This window comes from Panthera leo, chromosome B1 (assembly GCF_018350215.1).
Source record: "Panthera leo isolate Ple1 chromosome B1, P.leo_Ple1_pat1.1, whole genome shotgun sequence".
Lineage (NCBI taxonomy): Eukaryota > Metazoa > Chordata > Mammalia > Carnivora > Felidae > Panthera > Panthera leo.
Window position 1 is genome coordinate 132,775,943 of NC_056682.1, and position 22,254 is coordinate 132,798,196.

General features: G+C 36.4%; 1 long non-coding RNA gene across 1 annotated transcript in view; it reads left to right on the forward strand.

Moving 5' to 3' along the window:
* Positions 1–271: 271 nt before the first annotated feature.
* LOC122217078 overlaps positions 272–22,254 on the forward strand; it is a 57,822-nt gene continuing 35,839 nt past the window's right edge. Inside the window, exon 1 of the long non-coding RNA XR_006201282.1 lies at positions 272–330. This is a non-coding gene — a long non-coding RNA (uncharacterized LOC122217078). The remainder of the gene's footprint in view (positions 331–22,254) is intronic.

Below are 22,254 nucleotides of genomic sequence, written 5' to 3' on the forward strand. Positions count from 1 at the left end.
TGTGGATTAAAAATGAAGCTGAGGTGACCTCAGGACAAGTGTAATACAGAGTTCTAGGGCATAGATGTTAAAGGGCAGCTGTTTAGTAAGCAGGGGTTACACTGTACTTTGCAGTACCAAACCTAATTATTACATAGACTGCAGAAGGCTGGTATACACTGTGATTTGGAGGAACCATGGTGTCCTAGAAAGGTACCTGTAGTGAAGGTCAGGGTTATGCGCATCCCATTTCTAAACTGCAGTCCAGCAACCTGACTACTTTGGGTCTCTTTCAGGTCCATGTCAGAACAATTGCACAGTGCACCATGATGCTTGCCACTGTATCCACAGGTGAGTAAATAGCTCAAAAGACTGCTATAGAAATGCCCCTAGTTTTGTCAGCTTGAAACCTCTTTCATTTTCCAAACCTATTATGATACTGTGAAACAGAAAAAGTATGTGATAGAGGTCGGAATCTCCAGATATCCTAAGTAGAAGTATTCTAATCTAGCTTTGAAAACCCTAATGTCAATTGGCAAGAAAGTTGATTTTTTTAGGGACCAAAAAATTAAATGTAAACTGGGATTCATTCATTCATTCATTCATTCATTCATTCATTCAACATTTGAAGACCTAATGTGGGCCAGATACTCAGCCCTGGAAATAGATATGAGCCCTACCCTCATGGGGCTTATCACTGAGTGGATTAGCCAGACTTTGAAGTAAATGTACCATAAAGTGTTGAATAAAATTCCTAAATCAACGTTTATTTCCCAACAGAATCAGTGTTTAAATGTCACTATTGTTACTATTTGAGAGGAAGAGATAGTTTCTTTCCTTTTTTATTAAATCTCATCACATCTTATATTGCATTGGTGAGACTAAAAAAAATGTGTTTAGATTCAAGATTCTTAAAGATGGCTTATCTAGATAAAAATAACAGTAATGGAGCTTTCGTGAAGTGTGCATAAAGTATTCTAATCACTCATTCTGTTGTTAATATTTTAGATTTAAAATATTTGCTTCATTTTCTATATACCTTTTCTGACTATCAGCAACTGATACTTTTAACACAGTGGCTGTAAAAAAAATTCCTGTTTTTCAGTGATGCAATACTTTTCTAGATGGAATTAGCATCCCTACCACATAATTTTCTGCTATCTTTTAATACATTGTCTTGATTTGTCAAATCAAAAGAGAAGGGGAAAAATCTAATCATAAGGATTATTCACTTCTTAAAGTCAAGTCTGCTTCTTCTCTGAAATTCAAATTTCTACAGGAATCTGTTGGTTCTGAGTAAAGAGGATGTTTCATCTTACCTTAAAAGCCTTCAAAGGGACTTTGAAAATCCAGGATTTCTTATCTTTCTCTTTGAAGACTGAAAGTGGCTCACTGTCTTGGACTTTTGCGTGACAATTTTGTACCTGCTGAAATTTAAACTCAGTTTGATAATTTTCTCAGCCAATCACTGCTTAGGATCCCTGATATGGGGTTATAAAGTGTCACCGTGTCTATGAAGCACATAATAACTTCCCCCACTTCCTTCACATACTGATATGTATTTGCTTACTGAACCATTCGGTTCCAAAGGGACCAGACTTACTTTCACTTAATTAAATAGCTCCTGGAAGGCTGTTTTGCATCTTAAATATAGAGAATCAGTGTAACATATCTGAAAAGAGCCACTTAAACTCTGTCACCCTGGCATTTCTTGTCTTACTAAGGTTGGCAATCTAAGAAAACTCTAGGTTTCTTTAGTAAATATGACTACCTATTTAAGACTCCTATCATTCCTGAGGTAGGTATTAAAGTTTCTGTGCTATAATTCAAGAAACTGTCCACATGCAACAGCCTGACATTGCCTGAGGGGTCTTTAGCATATATAAATAGTAACTGTCATGCAATCTCTCTGACCTAAAGAAATACTTATGTGAGGTTTAAGAATGGATCAGTTTAGTATTCAAACTAAATTTTAAAACTAGATATTCAAAATACCAAAAATTATTGTAAGATACCTGGATATGCAAAAGTGCATACAGACAATATATTCAGCTCTCAGTTATCTCTCAGTTATTTGTGTTAGCTGTGAAGGACAAAATAGAAAACCAGATACTATTTTTAGCAGAAAGTTTTGCTACCCTGAACTCACCATTCTATTGAACCCCATATGTATACCATAATGCAGGTATCCCTAAACCATTTATCTAGTCTGTGTGTTCAAAAACTTGACAATCTATGTCTATTCGTATATTTCTTCAGAACTTTTAGGAATATTCCAATCTTTTCTTTATGTTATAATACCAAAGGATGTGAACCACATAAAAGCACTAATATACCACTACCTAACAGTGGTGAGTTCAGGATTTATATATAGAACTATTACAGGGAAAACAATAATGTTGAAAGAGAATGAAGGGAATGGAAAAAGGATTTGCCATGAAGTTGTGTCTTCATAACAAGCACTTTGTTTTTATTTAGACAGCATGTTTATATGGGTAGCTTAAAGGGCTTAACCAAATTTTAAGGAGTCCTGAGTCACTCCTGGGAGCAACTCAATACCTTCTCTCACACAGAGACACCAGTGGAGATTAGTGAACTAAACCTCTCTTCCTTGTCCTTTGACTTGAATTAACATGATCTCAATAACTGATAGAACTAGTGCAGAAAAATCATTGCTGATAAGATTTAAAGAGAAATATCAACCAGTTTGATCTAATTGACATCCATTGAACACTTCATCCAACTATAGCAGAATAAACATTCTTTTCAAATGCAGGTGGAATATTTACCAAGATAGACCGTATTCTAGGCCCGCCCAAAAAGTCTCAATAAATTTAAAAGGATTTGAGCCATGCAAAGTATGGTTACTGACCCAAAAAGAATTAAATTAGAAGTCAGTAACAAAAGAAAGAAAAAGAAGTCAATAACAGATCTCTGGAAAATCTGAATATTTGGAAACCAAATTACATACGTCTAAATAACCAATCAGTAAAAGAGGAAACCAAAGAGAAATTCAAAATATATTGAATTAAATAAAAATGAAAACAGAACAATTGATCAAAATTTTCAGGATATCACTGAAGCACTTCTTAGGGGGATATTTATAGCACTAAATTCCTGTGTTAGGATAGAAAAAGGTCTCAGGGTGCCTGGGTAGCTCAGTTGGTTAAACATCTGACTCTTTATTTCAGCTCAGGGCATGATCTCACGGTTGTAGGATTGAGCCCCCTGTCCAGCTCTGTGCTGAATGTACAGCCTGCTTGGGATTCTCCCTCTCTCTCTCTGTCCCTCCCCTGCTCTCACTCATGTGCTCTCTCTAGCGCGCGCTCTCTCTCTCTCTCTCTCTCTCTCTCTCAAATAAATTAACATTTAAAAAAAGAAGAAAAGAAAAAGGTCTCAAACAATGACTATGGCTTCTGCCTTAAGTAACTAAAAAAAATTAAATTCAAATTAAGTAAAAGGAAATAAAAAATCAGAACTACAATCAGCAAAATAAAAATATAATAATAATAATAATAATAATAATAATAATAATAATAGAGGAAAATCAGTGAAACCAAGAGCTGGATTTTTAAGAAGCTTAATAAGATTTATCAGACTCTAATCAGACTAATCAGAGAAATATGAGAGAAGACATAATTATCAATATAAGGAATGAGAGAGATGAAAATACTACAGATTCTATAGACATCAAAAGACAAAAAGGGAATACTGAGAACAACTTTATGCCAATAAATCCAACAATTTATAGAAATGGATAGATTCCTTGAAACCACCAGAGCTCACCCAAGAAGAAATAGATAAATAACTCTACATCTATTAAAGAAGTTAAATTCATAGCTAAACACCTTCCCAAAGCAGCCTCTTTTCATTTCATACTCTCTCTGTTCCTTTTAATCTAAGCTGTCAGTGTCTCCACTGATACAAATTTTTCAGGAAGCCTTCCATGAATTTCACTCAGTCATACAAATGTCATATCCACAGACCTTTCCACATAATCCCTTCTGTACCTTTGGCATTTGCTAAGATGACTAAAGGACAATGCCCTGAAACTTCTTAGAGGACCTCTGGTTTGAGTTAAAAGATCCAAAAGAACACTCTTAAACTCTTGCAAATATTCTGATCTTTGGATAACTTTCCTGGGTTTCAGCAAAGGGTTGTAGAGTCATACCCTCAGTCTTTTTTCTAGATCATGCCTTCCCAGCAGTGAATCTCTTAATTTTAGCATCTTTTGCTATTGGGGTGGCAGAGATTTTTTAGTTACTGTCAGATGCTAGTTCATTTTTCTTTAACAATTCTCAATGTATTTATCTCCTCTTGCATATTACTATAAGCAGCATGAAGGAGCCAGGCCCCATCTTCAACACTTTGCTTACAGATCTCCTTAACTGTATATCCAAGTTCATTGCTTACAAGTCTGCCACATAACTGCAGGACACAATTCTGCTAAGATATCTTCCATGAAGATAACAAAAATTCTCATTCCTCCAGATTCCAGTAATGCTTTGCTTACTTCCTTCTGAGACCACACCAGCTATGACTTTAACATCTGTATTTCTACTAACAGTCTTCCAGCCTCCACCCACTGGCAAATTCTAAAGCCACTCCCACGTTTTAGGAATTGTAGCAGCACCCCACTTCCATGTTCCGAAATCTGTACTAGTTTTCTATTGCTGCCTAACAAGTTGCCAAAAATACCTCTGCTCTTAGAGATCTCATTTGGCTGGGTTAGCTTTATCCAAATAATCTCTTTGCTTTAAGGTCAACTGATTACTAAACTCACTTATATTTGTCAAATCCCTTTTGCCACATAATGAGACGTAGTCATGGAAATGATGCATCATCATATTTACACATTCTCCTCACACTCAAAGGAGTGGGGATTATATAAGCAGAAGGATCATTAGGGGTCATCTTAAAACTCTGTCTACCATACATTTTAATCTATAGCAAAGGAAATAGATCAGTGTCTTCATGGGCTGGGGGAAAGGTAGAAAGAAGGGATGGTAAAGGGTCACGAGGAAATTTTTTTTTTAATGTTTTTATTTATTTTTGAAGGAGAGAGAGACAGAGCATGAGCAGGGGAGGAGCAGAGAGAGAGGGAGACATAGAATTTGAAGCAGGCTCCAGGCTCTGAGCTGCCAGCACAGAGCCTGACGCGGGGCTCGAACTCACGAGCCATGAGATCATGACCTGAGCCGAAGTCGGACGCTCAACCGACTGAGCCACCCAGGCGCCCCGGAAATTTTAATAGATACTTTTTACTATCTTAACTGTGGTAATGGTTTCGCAGTTATATACATTATTTCAGAACTTATCAAAATATACACTTTAAATATATGCAGTTTATTGTGTGTCAGTTATACCTCAGTAAAGCTATTGGGGAAAAAGTAATTAACGTATTTCAAATCTTGTAAATTGAGGAGTTAAAACTATGGTGTTAATAAGGGCATCCCAAAGGGAAACATAAACCCCAATTTATTGTGAAAACCAAACAATTAACTAAAAGTTAAGATCTAAACTCAGAAATCTACATCAGTTTAGTAACTAAGCAAGTTATCTAAATACCTTAATTAGAATTGTTATTCTGTTCCTAAGAGTTTGAAATGAAACCCTTAACCTAGTTGCTACTCTACAACTCTGAACTATCCTAAATTTGGATAAACAGTATCATAAGGGACTTGAATAGGGGTTCTGTCTATATGGGCAGGTATACAACATCACTACCAGGCATTTTTGATTAGTAGAAACTTAAAAGGCAAAATGTCCAGTTCAACTGCCCAATATTGAATTAATGCCAGTGCAGTTGGAAATTGGTACAATATTATTTTTTAAGAAACAACTATAGTTTTCAGCTATAGAAACATTTTTTTAGATACGTCTCTTCTAGCAAGGGGAAAAAAGCAAAATTAAACTACTAGGACTGCAACAAAATAAAATGCTTTTGCACATCAAAGGAAACCATCAACAAAACAAAAAGGCACCCTACTGAATGGGAGAAGATATTTGCAAATTATATAGTGGGTAAGGGGTTAATATCCAAAATATGAAGAACTTACACAATGCAAATAATCCAATTTTAAAATAGGCAGAGAAACAATAGACATTTCTCAAAAAAAGATATTCAGATGGCCAACAGACACATGAAAAGATGTTCCAAGTCACTAATCATCAGGGAAATGCAAATCAAGACCATAGTGAGATGTTACCTTACACCTGTCTGAAAGGCTAGTATTGAGAAGACAAGAAACAACAAGTGTTGGTGAGTATGTGGAGCAAAGGAGCCCTCTTGCACTGTTGGTGGGAATGTAAACTGGTGCAACTTCTGGGGAAAACAGTGTGGAGGTTCCTCAAAAAGTTAAAAATAGAATCACCACATGATCCTAGTAATTCCACATTACTGGGTATTTACTGAAAGAAAATGAAAACAGTAATTCAGAAAGATATATGCAGCCCTGTGTTTATTGCAGCAATAATGCTAACAATAATAGCTAATAATAATAATAATAGCTAAAATATAGAAGCAACCCAAGTGTCCATCTTAGATGAATGGGGGGTGCCTGGGTGGCTCAGTCAATTAACCATCTGACTCCTGCTGAGGTCATGATCTCGTGGTCTGTGGGTTTGGCCCCACATCACGCTCTGTGCTGACAGCTCAGAGCCAGGAGCCTGCTTCAGATTCTGTGTCTCCCTCTTTCTCTGCCCTTCCCCCTCTCATGCTCTGTCTCTCCCTCAAAAATAAATAAGCATTAACAAAAAAAATTTTTTAATAGGTGAGTGGATAAAGAAGATGTAATATATACACACACATACATATACACACACATATATGTATACATACACACACACACACACACACTACACAATGGAATATTACTCAGCCATAAAAAGAATGAAATCTTGCCATTTGTGATGACATGGATGGACCTAGAGGATACAATCCTAAGTAAATCAAATCAGAGAAGGACAAATATTATATGATTTCATTCATATGCAGAATTTAAGAAACAAAACAAATGAACAAACAAAAAGAGACAAAAGAATAGACTTAAATACAGAGAACAAATGGGTGATTGCCAGAGAGAGGTGGGTGGGAGGAATAGGTAAAATAGATAAAGGAATTAAGAGTACACCTACCACAATGAGCATTGAGTGATGTGCTCAATAGTAGAATTATTGAATCATTATATTGTACACTTGAAATTAATATAACACTGTATGTTAATTATACTTTGAGTTTAAAAAATAGCTTTTTGAAAAGTGGTAACCATTTCTTCTGGATTCCTTATTCCATTTCCACCAAGTCCACAATTGGCATTACGTTCTCTCAAATATCTTAAGGAGAGTATTATAATTGAACCTCAAGTAACAGACATGTCTGTTGGTTAGTCTTAGCGTCCACTGTCTTATTATGACTGAGAATACAACAATTGCTACATCACATAATCTTTTCTTGTCATGAAAAAAAAATCAGTTTTTCTCTTTTCATGGGCAATATATGTTATCACCTCCAGACCTGTGTCTCAGATATTGAGAACTAGTAAAAAGTAATGATTAAGATCAGAGACTTTGAAGTCAGATATATCTAGGTCAAACTGCTGCCTGTTACCTACTGTGTGACTTTGGAAAAGAAACCTAGTTTCTCTAAGATTCAGTTTCCTCATCTGCAAAATTATGTTATAATACCTAACACTTACTGAGCACTTAGAACACGATATGCCCTATACACAATAATCTAAGCCCATTATCTCATGTAGTCCTTGAAATGATCATACATGGTAACACTGTTTATCCACATCATAGGGATTAAGAAAGTGGGTCCTAAGTTGGCACAACCAATAAGTGACAGAGCCAAGATTTTCTGACCTTTGAACATGGCTTTTAACCACTGCACTGAATTAATTGCCTACTTCATGATGACTTTGTGGAAGTAATGTATGGGAAACTGCTCAGTGTCCAGCACACACACATAAATCCTAATAAGGGGAGCCATTATGAATTTCATGATTATTTATGAAGTCTGAGCCCTTTCCTTGTCACTGCCCAAATGTTCCTAGGATTATTTGTACCGTGATTCCTTTTAAATAAGACCCCAAAACTTTGGCACTTATTTTATTCAGTACTATAATTACTAATATTTGGCGAAAACAAAAGTCTAATGGCCCTCATTCTCTCTCTCCTACTGAGTGCTAAGTCTTCTAACAGGTTTGCTTCCCAGTCTCTCGGTCCTACTCCCAAATCTCTCACACAGATGCTTGTGAGGAAGTGGAGAAAAGGAACCTTCTTGCACTGTTGGTGGGAATGTAAATTACTGCGGTCCCTGTTGAAAACAGTATGGAAGGTTCTCAAAAAACTAAAAATAGGGGCGCCTGGGTGGCTCAGTCAGTTAAGCATCTGACTTCAGCTTAGGTCATGATCTCATGGTTTGTGGGTTTGACCTCTGTGTCAGGCTCTGTGCTGACAACTCAGAGCCTGGAGCCTGCTTCAGATTCTTTGTCTCCCTGTCTCTCTGCCCCTCCCCCACTCACGCCCTGTCTCTTTCTCAAAAATAAGTAAACATTAAAAATTTATTTTTAATTAAAAATAAAACTACCATATGATCCAGCACTTCAACTTCTGTGTATTTATCTGAAGAAAACAAAAAAATTAACTCAGAAAGGTGTATGCACTCCCATGTTCATTGCAGCATTACTTAGCCAAAATATGGAAACAACCTAAGTATCCTAATCTAGTAATCATAATTGTTGGATTAATGGATAAAGAAAGTGTGGTATGTATATACAATGGAATATTATTCAATCATAAAAAAAAGAAAGAAATATCACCATTTGTGACAACATGAATGGACCTTGAGGGCATTATGCTAAGTGAAATAAGTCAGAGAAAGATAAATAACATGATCTTATGTGGAATTAAAAAACACAAACAAACATACAAAATTAGCTCATAAATGCAGAGGAGATAGGTGGTTGCCAAAGGCAGAGGGCAGAGGGCAGGGGAGATAGGCAAAATGAGTGAAGGGGGATCAAAAAGTACAAACTTCTAGATGTAATATATAGCATGGTGACTACAGTATATAATGTATTGCATATTTGAAATTTACTAAGAGTAGATCTTTTTTTTTTTTTACTTTTTTATTTATTTATTTTTATTTTTTTCTGCATCACTTTTTTTTTTCCAATATATGAAATTTATTGTCAAATTGGTTTCCATACAACACCCAGTGCTCATCCCAAAAGGTGCCCTCCTCAATACCCATCCCCCACCCTCCCCTCCCTCCCACCCCCCATCAACCCTCAGTTTGTTCTCAGTTTTTAAGAGTCTCTTATGCTTTGGCTCTCTCCCACTCTAACCTCTTTTTTTTTTTTTTTCTTCCCCTCCCCCATGGGTTTCTGTTACGTTTCTCAGGATCCACATAAGAGTGAAACCATATGGTATCTGTCTTTCTCTGTATGGCTTATTTCACTTAGCATCACACTCTCCAGTTCCATCCACGTTGCTACAAAGGGCCATATTTCATTCTTTCTCATTGCCACGTAGTATTCCATTGTGTATATAAACCACAATTTCTTTATCCATTCATCAGTTGATGGACATTTAGGCTCTTTCCATAATTTGGCTATTGTTGAGAGTGCTGCTATAAACATTGGGGTACAAGTGCCCCTATGCATCAGTACTCCTGTATCCCTTGGGTTGGGTAAATTCCTAGCAGTGCTATTGCTGGGTCATAGGGTAGGTCTATTTTTAATTTTCTGAGGAACCTCCACACTGCTTTCCAGAGCGGCTGCACCAGTTTGCATTCCCACCAACAGTGCAAGAGGGTTCCCGTTTCTCCACATCCTCACTAAGAGAGTAGATCTTAAAAGTTCTCATTTTTTTTGATGCACCTGGGTGACTCAGTTGGTTAAGCGTCTGACTTCAGCTCAGGTCATGGTCTCACAGTCTGTGAGTTCGAGCCCCACATCGGGCTCTGTGCTGACATTTAATGTTTAATAAACATTAAAAAAAAAAGTTCTCATTTAAAAAAAAAAAAAACGTGGACAAGCACCAAAGGCAAGGGAAACTGAAGCAAACATGAACTATTGGGATGTCAAGATAAAAAGCTTCTGCACAGCGAAGGAACCAATCAACAAAACTAAAAGGCAACCAGTGGAATAGGAGAAGGTATTTGCGAATGACATATCAGACAAAGGGTTAGTATCTAAAATCTATAATGAACTTATCACTCAAACTCAACACTCAAAAAACAACCCAATTAAGAAATGGGCAAAAGACATGAATAGACACTTTTCCAAAGAAGATATCCAGATGGTTAACAGACACGTGAAAGATACTCAGCATCGCTCATCGTCAGGGAAATACAAATCAAAACCACGATGAGATGTGATCTCATACCTGTGAGAATGGCTAAAATTAAAAACACAAGAGAAGGCATTTTGGTGAATCAGTCAGTTGAGTGTCACTCTTTTGGTTTTGGCTCAGGTCATGGTCTCCCAATTTGTGAGTTCAAGCCCCACATTGGGTTCTGCACTGGCAGTGTGGAGCCTGCTTGGGATTCTCTTTCTCTCTCTCTCTCACTCTCACTCTCTCTCTCAAAATAAATAAATAAACTTAAAAAAAGAAAAATAAGTAAAATCAACGACACAAGAAATAACAGGTGTTGGTGAAGATGTAGAGAAAGGGGAATGCTCTTACACTGCTGGTGGGAATACATACTGGTGCAGCCACTCTGGAGAACAATATAGAGGTTCCTCAGAAAACTAAAAATAGAACTACCTTACAATCCAGCAGTTTCCCTATTGTATTTACCCAAATCATATAAAAATACAGATTCAAAGAGATATATGCACCCCAATGCTTATAGCAGCATTATCAACAATAGCCAAACTATGGAGAGAGCGCAAATGTCCATCAACTAACAAGTGGATAAAGAAGATGTAGTTTACACATACAATGGAATATGAGCCATCAAAAAAATGAAATCTTGCCATTTGCAGTGACATGGATGGAGCTAAGAATGTATTATGCTAAGCGAAATAAGTCAGAGAAGACAAATATGATTTCACTCATGAATTTAAGAAACAAAACAGATGAACATATAAGAGACTATTAATGATGGAGAACAAACTGAAGGTTGATGGAGGGAGGTGGGTAGGAGATGAGTTAGATGGGTATTAAGAAGGGCACTTGTGATGAGCACTGGGTGTTGTATGTAAGTGATGAATCACTGAATTCTGCTTTTAAAACCAGTATTGCACTGTATACTAACTAAAATATAAATTAAAAATAAATGTGATTGGTGATATTCATTGCTGTTTCTTGTATTAGCAAAAAAAAAAAAAACCAGAAACAACCTAAATGTCCATCACTAGGGGACTAGATGAAAGAAGAATGATATATTTTTAAATGCATAACATAACTGGGGTGCCTGAATGGCTCAGTCGGTTGAGCAGCTGACTCTGGATTTTGGGCTGGTCATGATCTGATGGTTCATGAGATCAAGCCCCATGTTGGGCTCCATGCCTATAGCACAGAGCCTGCTTGGGGTTCTCTCTCCCTCTCTTTTGCCCCTCCTATCCTTCTCTCTCTCCCCCTCTCTCCCTCTCTCTTTCTCTCTCTCTTTCTGTTTCAAAATAAATAAACATTTTTTTAAATCTAAAATATATAATTATATAACTATATAGCAGTTAAAAAGAAATGAACTAGAACTCTACATCTCAACATGGATAGATGAAAAATAAATAGTTAAGAAAAACAGTATCATCACTGATATGTTTTCTGTCTTTACAGTTTTGTCTTATACAAAATGTTGTATGAATGAAAACATACAATATATAGCCTTCTTTCTGGCTTCTTTCACTTAGCTTAATACATTTGAGATTCATCCATATTGTTTTAGATAGCAGTAGTTCCTTACTGTTGTTCAAATATTTTGCCCAATTTTTTATTGAACTGTTTCCTATGTAACACTGCTCTAAAATATAAAATCTTAGGAAGGCTTTTTTAATAAAAATATTTTTGTGATATTATTGACATTCAGCAATCTTCAGTTCTCTTGGATTTAGATTAGAATCCATTGGCTCTTTTGAACAAAGTCATTTGAGAAAATCCTCAGTTTATTTGAAGCACTTAAATCATACTTTAATTTTAAAGAAAAGACTCCCAAATTAAAATAATCCATTGAGTGAAGCCTACTTATTTCTTGATCATACTTTCAATATCTCTTTAGTAATAGGATTATGCAAATTGAAAGAAGAACAGTGTTACTGAAGTCCTCCAACCCTTAAAGAAAATTGTGGAATATGTTAAAGAATTACAGAAAAATTTATCCCTTCAAGTGTCAAGACTGTTCTTAAAAGGGATATTACTTATGAACAAGATAAGAAGTTCTGACTTGAAATGGATTATTATTATGGCACTTGTCATGACTGTTTTGTTATATGATTTAATCCCTTGAAGGATTTTATTCTTTTATATGGATGTTTCTAAATACTCTTCTAGCATGGGAGCAAGTGGAATTATCATGTGCAATGTTGAAGAAAGGAACAAAAATTGACAACAATGCTTTTGTCAGTGGACAACATTTTAAAAAGTCATTTATCAATCAATGGAATATAATCCTGAAGATCAAAAAACTAAGTTATATGGTAGAAGATGTATTATGTGCTTCAATAAACTAAATTTAAAAAGTGATTCTAAAAGTTTATGCCAGTACATACCAGTTAATAATACTAATATTGAATGTGTTTTTCCATTAATGAATGTTCAGTGGACAAGAAGAAACTAAAAAATTTTCCACGGACCACTGTAGAAACTATGTCACAATGCAAGACTGTAATGCAAAATTTTATAAGTAAATTTTGCAAGGTAAATAACTGTTAAATACAATCAAATCATGAGGGAAATATGATTAAAGAAAGAGGTATGTAGTTTAGATATTTTTAAAATTTGTTTCGGATAAACAACAAATACTTTAGTATAATTCTGTCCCATGCAATATTTTGTCTTTTATCTCAATTTATATTAGCATAGGTGATTAGAAATCACTCAAATTTAACTGGGCATTCTGTATTTTCATTTGCTAAATCTGGCAACCCTAGGTTGGATTCAGTAAGAAGACAGAGTCTGCTCTCCAAGTGGTCATTTTGTGATTTTATTTTTTTCTTTTCAAAAAATGACAGTCAGAAATCTGAGGAGAATCAGTGGTCTCACACTCTGGCACAAGCATTCATAAGCCTTAGTAGGTTGCAGGGAATTCCCAATCTCGTATCCCATCACCTCCCAGACCAATTCAGAGGAGAAAAACAAACTAGGAAGGACTATGCTATAGAATTGTTTAGATAAAGCTTCCACAACTGAACTTTTCTGAATATGAACAGCTACTTCAGTCTGAAATAGAACTCTTCCAAGACTAGTTGTACCACCTTTGGCTACCATTCATATATAGCAAATTTGTAGAGAAAGGCATTGGGCTATAAGGCTCCATGAAGGACACAGGTGATTTGCTCCTAAGGAGTCTCCATTTTTCATATCATCAGTGGTTTTCTGTCAGTTACCTATTATGTTACATACTTTGCATGTCTTACCTATAGTATTTTTATTGTATTAATATTTATGTATAAACTTTGTGGCATTAATTAATATAAATATATTCATAAATTATTTTAGTTAAAGCAAACTTTTAATATCCAACAGCTTTTTTTTAAGTATAATTGGCATACAATGTTATATTAGTTTCAGGGGTATAACGTACTGATTCCACAGTTCTATACATTACTCAGCACTCACCACAATAAGTGTAGTAACTATCTGTCATCATACAACATTATTATGACTTTTTTTTTAAGGTATAAGTGTTTTTATTTAAATTCCAGTTAGTTAACATACAGGATAATATTAGTTTCAGGTATGCAATACAGTTATTCAACACTTCTGTACAACACCTGGTGCACTCCTTAATCACCATCATCTATTTAACCTATCCTCCCCACCTACCTCCCCTCTGGTAACCATCAGTTTATCAGTTTGTTCTCTATATTTAAGAGTCTGTTTCTTCATTTACCTCTCTCTTTTTCCTTTTTTTCCCTTTGCTCATTTGTTTCTTAAATTCCTCATAGGAGTGAAATCATAGGGTATTTGTCTTTCTCTGAGTGACTGATTTCACTTAGGATAATACTGTCTAGCTCCATCTATGTCATTGCAAATGGCAAGATTCCATTCTTTTTTCTGGATGAGAAATATTCCATTTTATATGTATACCACATCTTTATCCATTCATCTATTGATGGACACTTGGGTTGCTTCCATAAGCTATTGTAAATAATGCTGCAGTAAACATAGGGGTGCATATGTCATTTGAATTAGTGTTTTTGTTTTATTTGGGTAAATACCCACTAGTATTACTAGGAATTACTAGATCATGTGGTAATTCTGTTTTTAATTCTTTGAGGAATCTCTGTACTGTTTTCCACAATGGTTGCTCCAGCTTACACTCCTACCAACGGTGCCCAAGGGTTCCTTTTCTTCACATCCTCGCTAATACTTGTTATTTCTTGTCTTGATACTAGACATTCTGACAGGTGTGAGGTAGTATCTCATTGTGGTTTTGATTTGCATTTCTCTGATGAAAAGATATTGAGCATCTTTTCATGTTTGTTGACCATCTGTATGTCTTCTTTGGAGAAATGTCTGTTCAGGTCCTCAGCTCATTTTTTAATCAGATTGTTTGGGTTCTTTGGTGTTACGTTTGTAAGTTCTTCATATATTTGAGATATTAATTCCTTATCTAATATATCGTTTGCAAATATCTTGTCCTATTCAGTCGGTTGCCTTTTTGTTTTGTTAATTATTTCCCTTCTATGCAAAAGCTTCAGTATATAACAGCTTTGATAGTCAATCCTGATTATTGAAAGATTCCATATTTGGTAATTCACCAACTCACTGATGTTTATTTATAACACCCAAATCAATATTACAGTCATTTTATGGTCAATTGAGGACATGAGCATGCAGAGAGAAACAAAAAAATTGAGTTGCCTTACATGTAAGTTCCTAGCTGAGGTCAAAAAATGTAATGCTTAGAGTTCTTGTTTCAGCTGTCATACTGTAAATAAGTGTCCTTTCTGTGGTCTGTTTAATGCCACACTTTAGTATTTTGTACTTTCTTTTTATGATTTTGCTGTTTAAAATTTCCCCAACCACAGTACTGAAATGGTATCTAGTGTTCCAAAATATAAGAGGGATGTGATGTGTCACATGGAGAAAATACATATTCAGTGAACTTCATTAAGGCATGAGGTGTAGTGCTGTCAGCCATTAATTCAATGTTAATTAATCAATATATATTAGTAGAGTGTCTTGAAATAGAAACACACAGAAAACAAGGATATGTATTGATCAGTGGATGAAAATGTTGTGACCCATGGTTCATAGGAACCTAACCCAATATATCCACTAGAAGCAATGGTTCAGTGTTTAAGGCAACTGAACAGAACATAACTACCTTGATAAGAAGAATCAACTGTGTGTGTGTGTGTGTGTGTGTGTGTGTGTGTGTATTTATATCAGAATCAGTTTTCCTGAAATATATTACTTACCTTTACTATGTGTGACACACTTGGATAATCTCTCATATTTCCTTTTAATGCTTACAAATGTCTGAACTCCCTGCATTAATTTATAACCCATTAATAGATTATGATTAGCAGTTGGAAACACTGTTCTAGCACAGAAAGAACAGCAGTTTTTTCTAAGATTGTAAATAAAGGTGGTATTCAGTGTTTATGGGAAAAATATTGGGACAAGTTAAATGATTGCATTCTGATGAAATTTGAAAAGTGGTAGCAGTACTGCACATTTATTATTTTTCATCCTTTCAGATACATTTTAGTTTCTATTTTCCCATTGGATATATAGCAGCCATTGAATGTAAGAACTGTTTAATTCATAGACACTATTTTTCTTTTGAATTTGAGGGAGTTCATAACCTTTTATAAATGAAGCAGTAAAGAAAAGGATGGTTTGTGATCAAGTTTAAGGCAGAAGGCCAGAAACTTCATAGGTGAAAAAGTGGACAATTATTCTTTGCATGCTAAATAAGACTGGCTAATATCTTTCAGCAAATATTTGGTTGGAACAGTTCTGTGTGGGATATTGGTTCGAAGGGGCAATGGCAAGATTGTCCCAGCTTTGTTCTGCTAGGTTATTAGCCCAATTTAGTCCAAATTAGTCTGTTCTGATATAATAAAGGAAGAATTTCTATCATGATTATTAATTAGTTTTTAATAACATAACAGTGTATTAGTCAGGATATATTAGAGTATGCTGCCAGAATGAATAAGTTCCAATAAATAAGCAGCTTAGTACATAGAGGCTTATGTTTGTTCATGTCTCAATTCAGTGCCAGCCAGATAGCTCTCCTGTGGGCAAAGACTCATGAACCCAGGCTGTTTCCTGTGTTTTTTAATTTTTTAATGTTAATTTTTGAGAGAGAGTGGATGAGTTGGGGAGGAGTAGAGAGAGAGGGAGACACAGAATCTGAAGCAGGCTCCAGGCTCCAAGCTGTCAGCACAGAGCCCAACACGGGGCTCGAACCCATGAACCGTAAGATCATAACCTAAATTAAAGTTGGACACTTAACCGACTGAGCCATCCAGATGTCCCTAGGCTGTTTCCATTTTGTTCTACCAATATGCAGCTTCAAGGTCACCCTGGCATTACTTTTCTGAAGATGGGGAAGGGAAGACAAAGAACATAAAAGACTGTTCTGGATATTTTAGACATCAAGTCTAGAAGTGGTTCTTTACTTTTGTCCCTGTTCCCCTGGCCAGGAGTCAGTCACAGGGCCAACCAAACTCCAAGGGAAGCTAGGAAATGTGGCGGAGCATTCAGATATGGAAGAACACTAATAGTCTCTGCCACAGACAGCAGTTTTTCCAGCCTCCATGCTGATGCTCGCATTTGTGCAGGAAACTTGAATCTTGGTTGATTATGTGGCTGAGGATACTTTAACTCTCTGTGTTCATGGTTATTAATAAATATTATTGTCTTTAATAAAAAAATTTGAAGACATCTATGACTATTGTAAAGATGGGACTAAGAAAGAGGCAGGCCTACAAAGTAGATTACTCCTACATATATTTTATAGTATCTAAAATTTGCATTTTTCCAAATGTGGCTCCTAGATAACTTGAATCTGAATCACCTTGATTAAAATTGTTAAATCTAATTTTTTAATGTAGATTTCAGGGAACCACTTCTGACCTATTAAATCAGAATGTGTCTTCGTAGAGCTCAGGAATCTGAATTTTAAGATACCTCTTTGATTATTCCTGTGTGCACTGGTATCTGAGAACCAGTGCCCAACAAACTGAAATCTCTTCTGCTTGAAAGCTTAAGCTTTCTGTGATTACAAAATAACCTCAGATCTGAGAGCCAATTTCAATCTTCTTTTCTAAATGAGAAAATCCAAGGACAGAAAATTCTAGGATTTAAATTGTCGCAATTTTGGCTGAAACAGATGGTAACAGAGCCCAGATAATCAAGGCCAGAAAAAGAGGAAAGCAGGACAGACCCAGCTCAGACACCAAAACCCCCCAAATCTTTATTTGATGTGTGCATGTGTGTAAGCATCATCTCTACTACTTCCTTTCTCATCACATTTTCTAAGTCAACCCTCCCTTCCCCTTCAAAGTGTCTACTGAACAAAAGCCACCTGCCAACCTAGCCTTTCTGCTAATATTAAATGTTGTAATAACATTCTCATCACAAGGCTACTCTGAAGATTCAATAAGAGAATGTGTGTGAAGTATTTAATCAGTTCCTGACCTAGAAGGCTAAATAAATGACAGCGATTATAAAAATCTGACATAACCACTGACAGACCAGTGGTGTTTCCGGGATTATGGTGGGCCAAGAAATTGAAAGTTCTGACAGACCATTTCCCAAGGAAGAGTTGTGAATGGTTGATACAGATGACCAGATGGATACATCATGACATCCACCAGAAGATGAGTTAGGAATGTCAGACCACCCAAGTACACCCTGTCCCATGGAGTATTGCCAGGGTAAATGATACATAGCCCAACCCCACCTCTACCACTACCCAACCCACCCACTCAGAGAAGGTTTTAAGCCAAATGTAAATCAGTGGATAACTTGCCTACATTTGCCTCTTATAGACATGTCCTTGGAGTCTCCTCAAACAACAAACCAACCATCAGTTCAGAAAATGACAGGGTTTGATTTTAATGGGTCTCTCTGCCCCCTCACAGGGATGTGGTCAGGAAGAGAGAGAGAGAGGAAGGGGGAGGGGAGTCCAAAGTGCCTAAGACCACAAGAAGAATCATGCTACAGTGTTTTACATGAGCTATTACGAATTTAAAGAAGCAAAGGCTAAGACAACATCCCCTTTAATTTGGGTATGTGAGATCTAAGCAAAACTGAAAAGAAGACTGTTGTTTAACATTGAAAAAGAAGGATTCTTCCAAAATATTAATGGAATGGTCGTAAGAAAGGGAAAATAGCTTGCTGTGTTTTTTAAACTGTGGGTCACAACCCATTAATGAATCATAAAATCAATTTTAGTGCATTTTTAATGGAAAAATAGAACAGGACATCATACATAGTGAAGATATTTGACAAAGGTTTATTTCTGTTTGTGTCTGTATTTGGGCTGTACTATAATATTTATTTTTAATAGTGGATTATAGTAAGAAAAGTTTCAAAATGTGTAGCAAAAAGCCACTTGCTCTGGAATCACAGGGAGTTTGAATGCAGGCTCTATTGCTTTTTAATTTTATGACTTGTAACAAGCCTCAATTTCTTCAGATGTAAAATGGGAATAATATCTATAAGGATTCTTGGGAAGTAAATAGGATCTTGTATATAAAACCCTTTAGCACAGTGTCTGCCACAAAATAGTCACCCAATAAGTGTCAGTTTCCTTCTATCCACTTAAAGTATTTTGTATATAGGTATATTCAGGTACCACAGCAGCAATTATTTAATTTTCCCTTGGCCTCAGTTTCTTCATTCTGAAATAATGTAGAGCTTTGCCTGCTCTATAATTGTCCAATTTAATTAAAAAAGGTCACATGAGGTTGTAAGAAATAATAGAGAAACTTTGTATACCTGTGATAATAAGAATATACATTTGGTCTTTGTCCTTGGTTCCTGGCACACAGCTGCTAAAACCTTTGGCATCTCCAGAATGACAAGAGTGCCTTTTGTATACTAATGAGATGGCTGGTGACCAGAGCTCCTAGGTACATTCAGCATGGATGCTGGTCATCAGAAAGACCAAAGCATGATCAGAGGGTTGAAACTTATTTATTTTAAGTTTTTATTTTAATTCCAGCTAGTTAACATATATCGTTACATTTGTTTCAGGTGTACAATAAAGTAATCAACAATTTCATACATCATCCTGTGCTCATCCTTAATCCCTATCACCTATTTAACCCATCCCCTATCCACCTCCTCTCTGGTAACCAGCAGTTCTCTATAGTTAAGAATATTTCCTGGTTTGTTTCTCTTTCATTTTTTTCCCTTTACTCATTTGTTTTGTTTCTCAAATTCCACACATGAGTGAAATCATGGTATTTGTCTTTCTCTGACTGACTTATTTCACTTACCATTATACTCTCTAGCTCCATCCACATCATTGCAAATGGCAAGATTCTTTTTCCTAGCTGAATAACATTATGGGGTGTGTGTGTGTGTGTGTGTGTGTGTGTGTGCGTGTGTGCGCGCGCATACATATACATATCTTCTTTATCCATTCATCTATTGATAGACACTTGCATGATTCTGCTATAAATATGGGGGTGCCTATCTCCCTTCAAAGAAGTGTTCTTATACTATTTCCCATGCCCTCATCCTCAAGTCTGATAATTTGCTAGAACCTTTCACAGAACTTTAGGAAGGCACTTTACTTACTGGTTTATTATAAACCATTCCTGCCCCCTGACCTCCAAGGAGGGGAGAGAGGCTAGAGATTGATTCAGTCACCAATGGCCAATGATTTAATTAATAATTCCCACATAATAGAACCTCCATACATACCACTAATGACAGGGTTCAGAGACATTCCAGGTTAGTAAAAAAAAAAAGTTGAGGTGCTGGGAGGATGGTGAACCCAGAGAGGACATAGAAGCTCCAACACCTCTCCCCTCTATACCTTCCCCTACACATCTCTTCCATTTGGCCATTCTTGTGTTGTGTCTTTACAATAAACCAGTAAGTAAAGTGCCTTCCTAAAGTTCTATGAACAGTTCTAGCAAATTATCAAACCTGAAGAGAAGGTTATGGGAACCCCTGATTTATAGCCAGTCAGCTAGAAGTGTGGGAGGCCTGGAACTTGTAGTTGGCATCTCAAAATGGGGGTGGTCTTATGGAACTGAGCCCTGTACTTGTGAGATCTGATGCTAACTTCATTTAACTTTTCTGAGCCTCAGCAATTTCACTGGCAAAAGGGTGAATAATAATAATGCTTTCTATGCCTACCTCACAGGGTTATTGTAAGAATCAAACAAGATTGTGCTCATGAAAATACTTTGTAAACAGAAAAGGACTATAAGTGCATTAGTTATTATTGTGGATATAATATTTTCCCTTTTACTATGGAAAAGGTAATTATACCTAAGTATTCTATAGCCTAGTTCTGATATGGTTCACATGGTAGATACTGCTAAGTAAAAGAATATGGTAGTATTTTCCAGTCTGCTGATTCCATGTTCTTCTTTAAACCCCCACTTCCTGCTGCTACTCCTACTGCTACAACCCACAGAACATGAGTGAGCTGGGGGCACCTGGATGGCTCAGTCAGTTGGGCATCAGACTTTGGCTCAGGTCCATGATCTCACGGTTCATGGGTTTGAGCCCCGTATCAGGCTCTGTGCTGACAGCTCAGAGCCTGGAAACTTCTTTGGATTCTGTGTCTTCCTCTCTCTCTTCTCCTCCCCCACTTATGTTCTGTCTCTCTCCAAAATAAATATTTTAAAAAAATTAGTGAGTTGTGTACCTCTACTGGGACAGCAGCCTTCCTCTGTTCTGGTGTGGAGGTGGTAACAGGAAAAAGTTGGCAGAGAGAGGATAGATGTAGACACCAAATCAGTGGACAGGGAAAATTATAGCAAATTGACATCACATGCACAAAATGTTTAGAAGAGACTATACCAAAGAACATTGCAAAGTAAATTATTCCCATTTAAAGTTAAAACACTGTCAAAGTTAGAAAATATAAACCAATATCTCAGTGATACATGTATTCAAGGAAGGTATTATTTTGCACAAGCTTAAGTTAATGCTTAGTTCTTTTGCTATAGAATACCCCCTCCCTGATATCAAAGGATGTGTCCTCTGTGAGAGACAGGTTGGGACAAGGATCAGTCCCCACAAGAGAAAGCTATTTAAGTTTGGTGGGCCTAGGTCTTCACTTGGAGTATTGTCACAGTGCTCAGTCTTAAGGGAAATTTACCAAACTTTCTGGTTTTCAGGGCCATAATTATGTCTGTATTTTGTCTAAATTGATGGCTTCTATGTTTGAAAAGGCAGGAAGCTATACCACAGTCATCCTCAGAGTTTGAGGATGTATGATAATTAATGTCACCAACATGCCCAAGTTGCAAATCAGGACAGGATTGATTCATTATTCAGAAATGTTGATGCTGTTTTCATCAGGGCTGTATTTCATCAGTATCTAAAATCATGTCAGAGGATGGAAATAGTAAAAGGACACAAGATCACAGTGTACAGTTTGACTTAATCAGCATAACATAAAATCACATCTCTAAAATAATTCTGATTTGCACTAATGCTGGCAAATCAATTTTTTAACTTTATTTCTTTATTTTGAGAGAGAGCATGAGGAGAGGAGGGACAGAGAGAGATAGAGAGAGAGAGAGAGAAAATCCCAAGCAGGCATCAGCATGAAGTCTGATGTAGGGCCTGATCCCGTGAACCATGAGATTATGACCTGAGCCACAATCAAGAGTTGGACACTTAACCAATTGAGCCATCCAGGCACCGCAGCAAATCAGACTTTTAAGCAGGCATACTACAAAACAGCAGAAAAGAATATTCTTCATAAATAATTTTTTAAACTTTAAGTTTGAATTACACGTTTTAAGCACAAAAAATAGCTTCATAAAGGGGTGCCTGGGTGGCTCAGTTGGTTGAGTGTCCAACTTTGGCTCAGGTCATGATTTCACGGTTCGTGGGTTCAAGCCCCGCGTCGGGCTCTGTGCTGACAGCTCAGAGCCTGGAGCCTGCTTT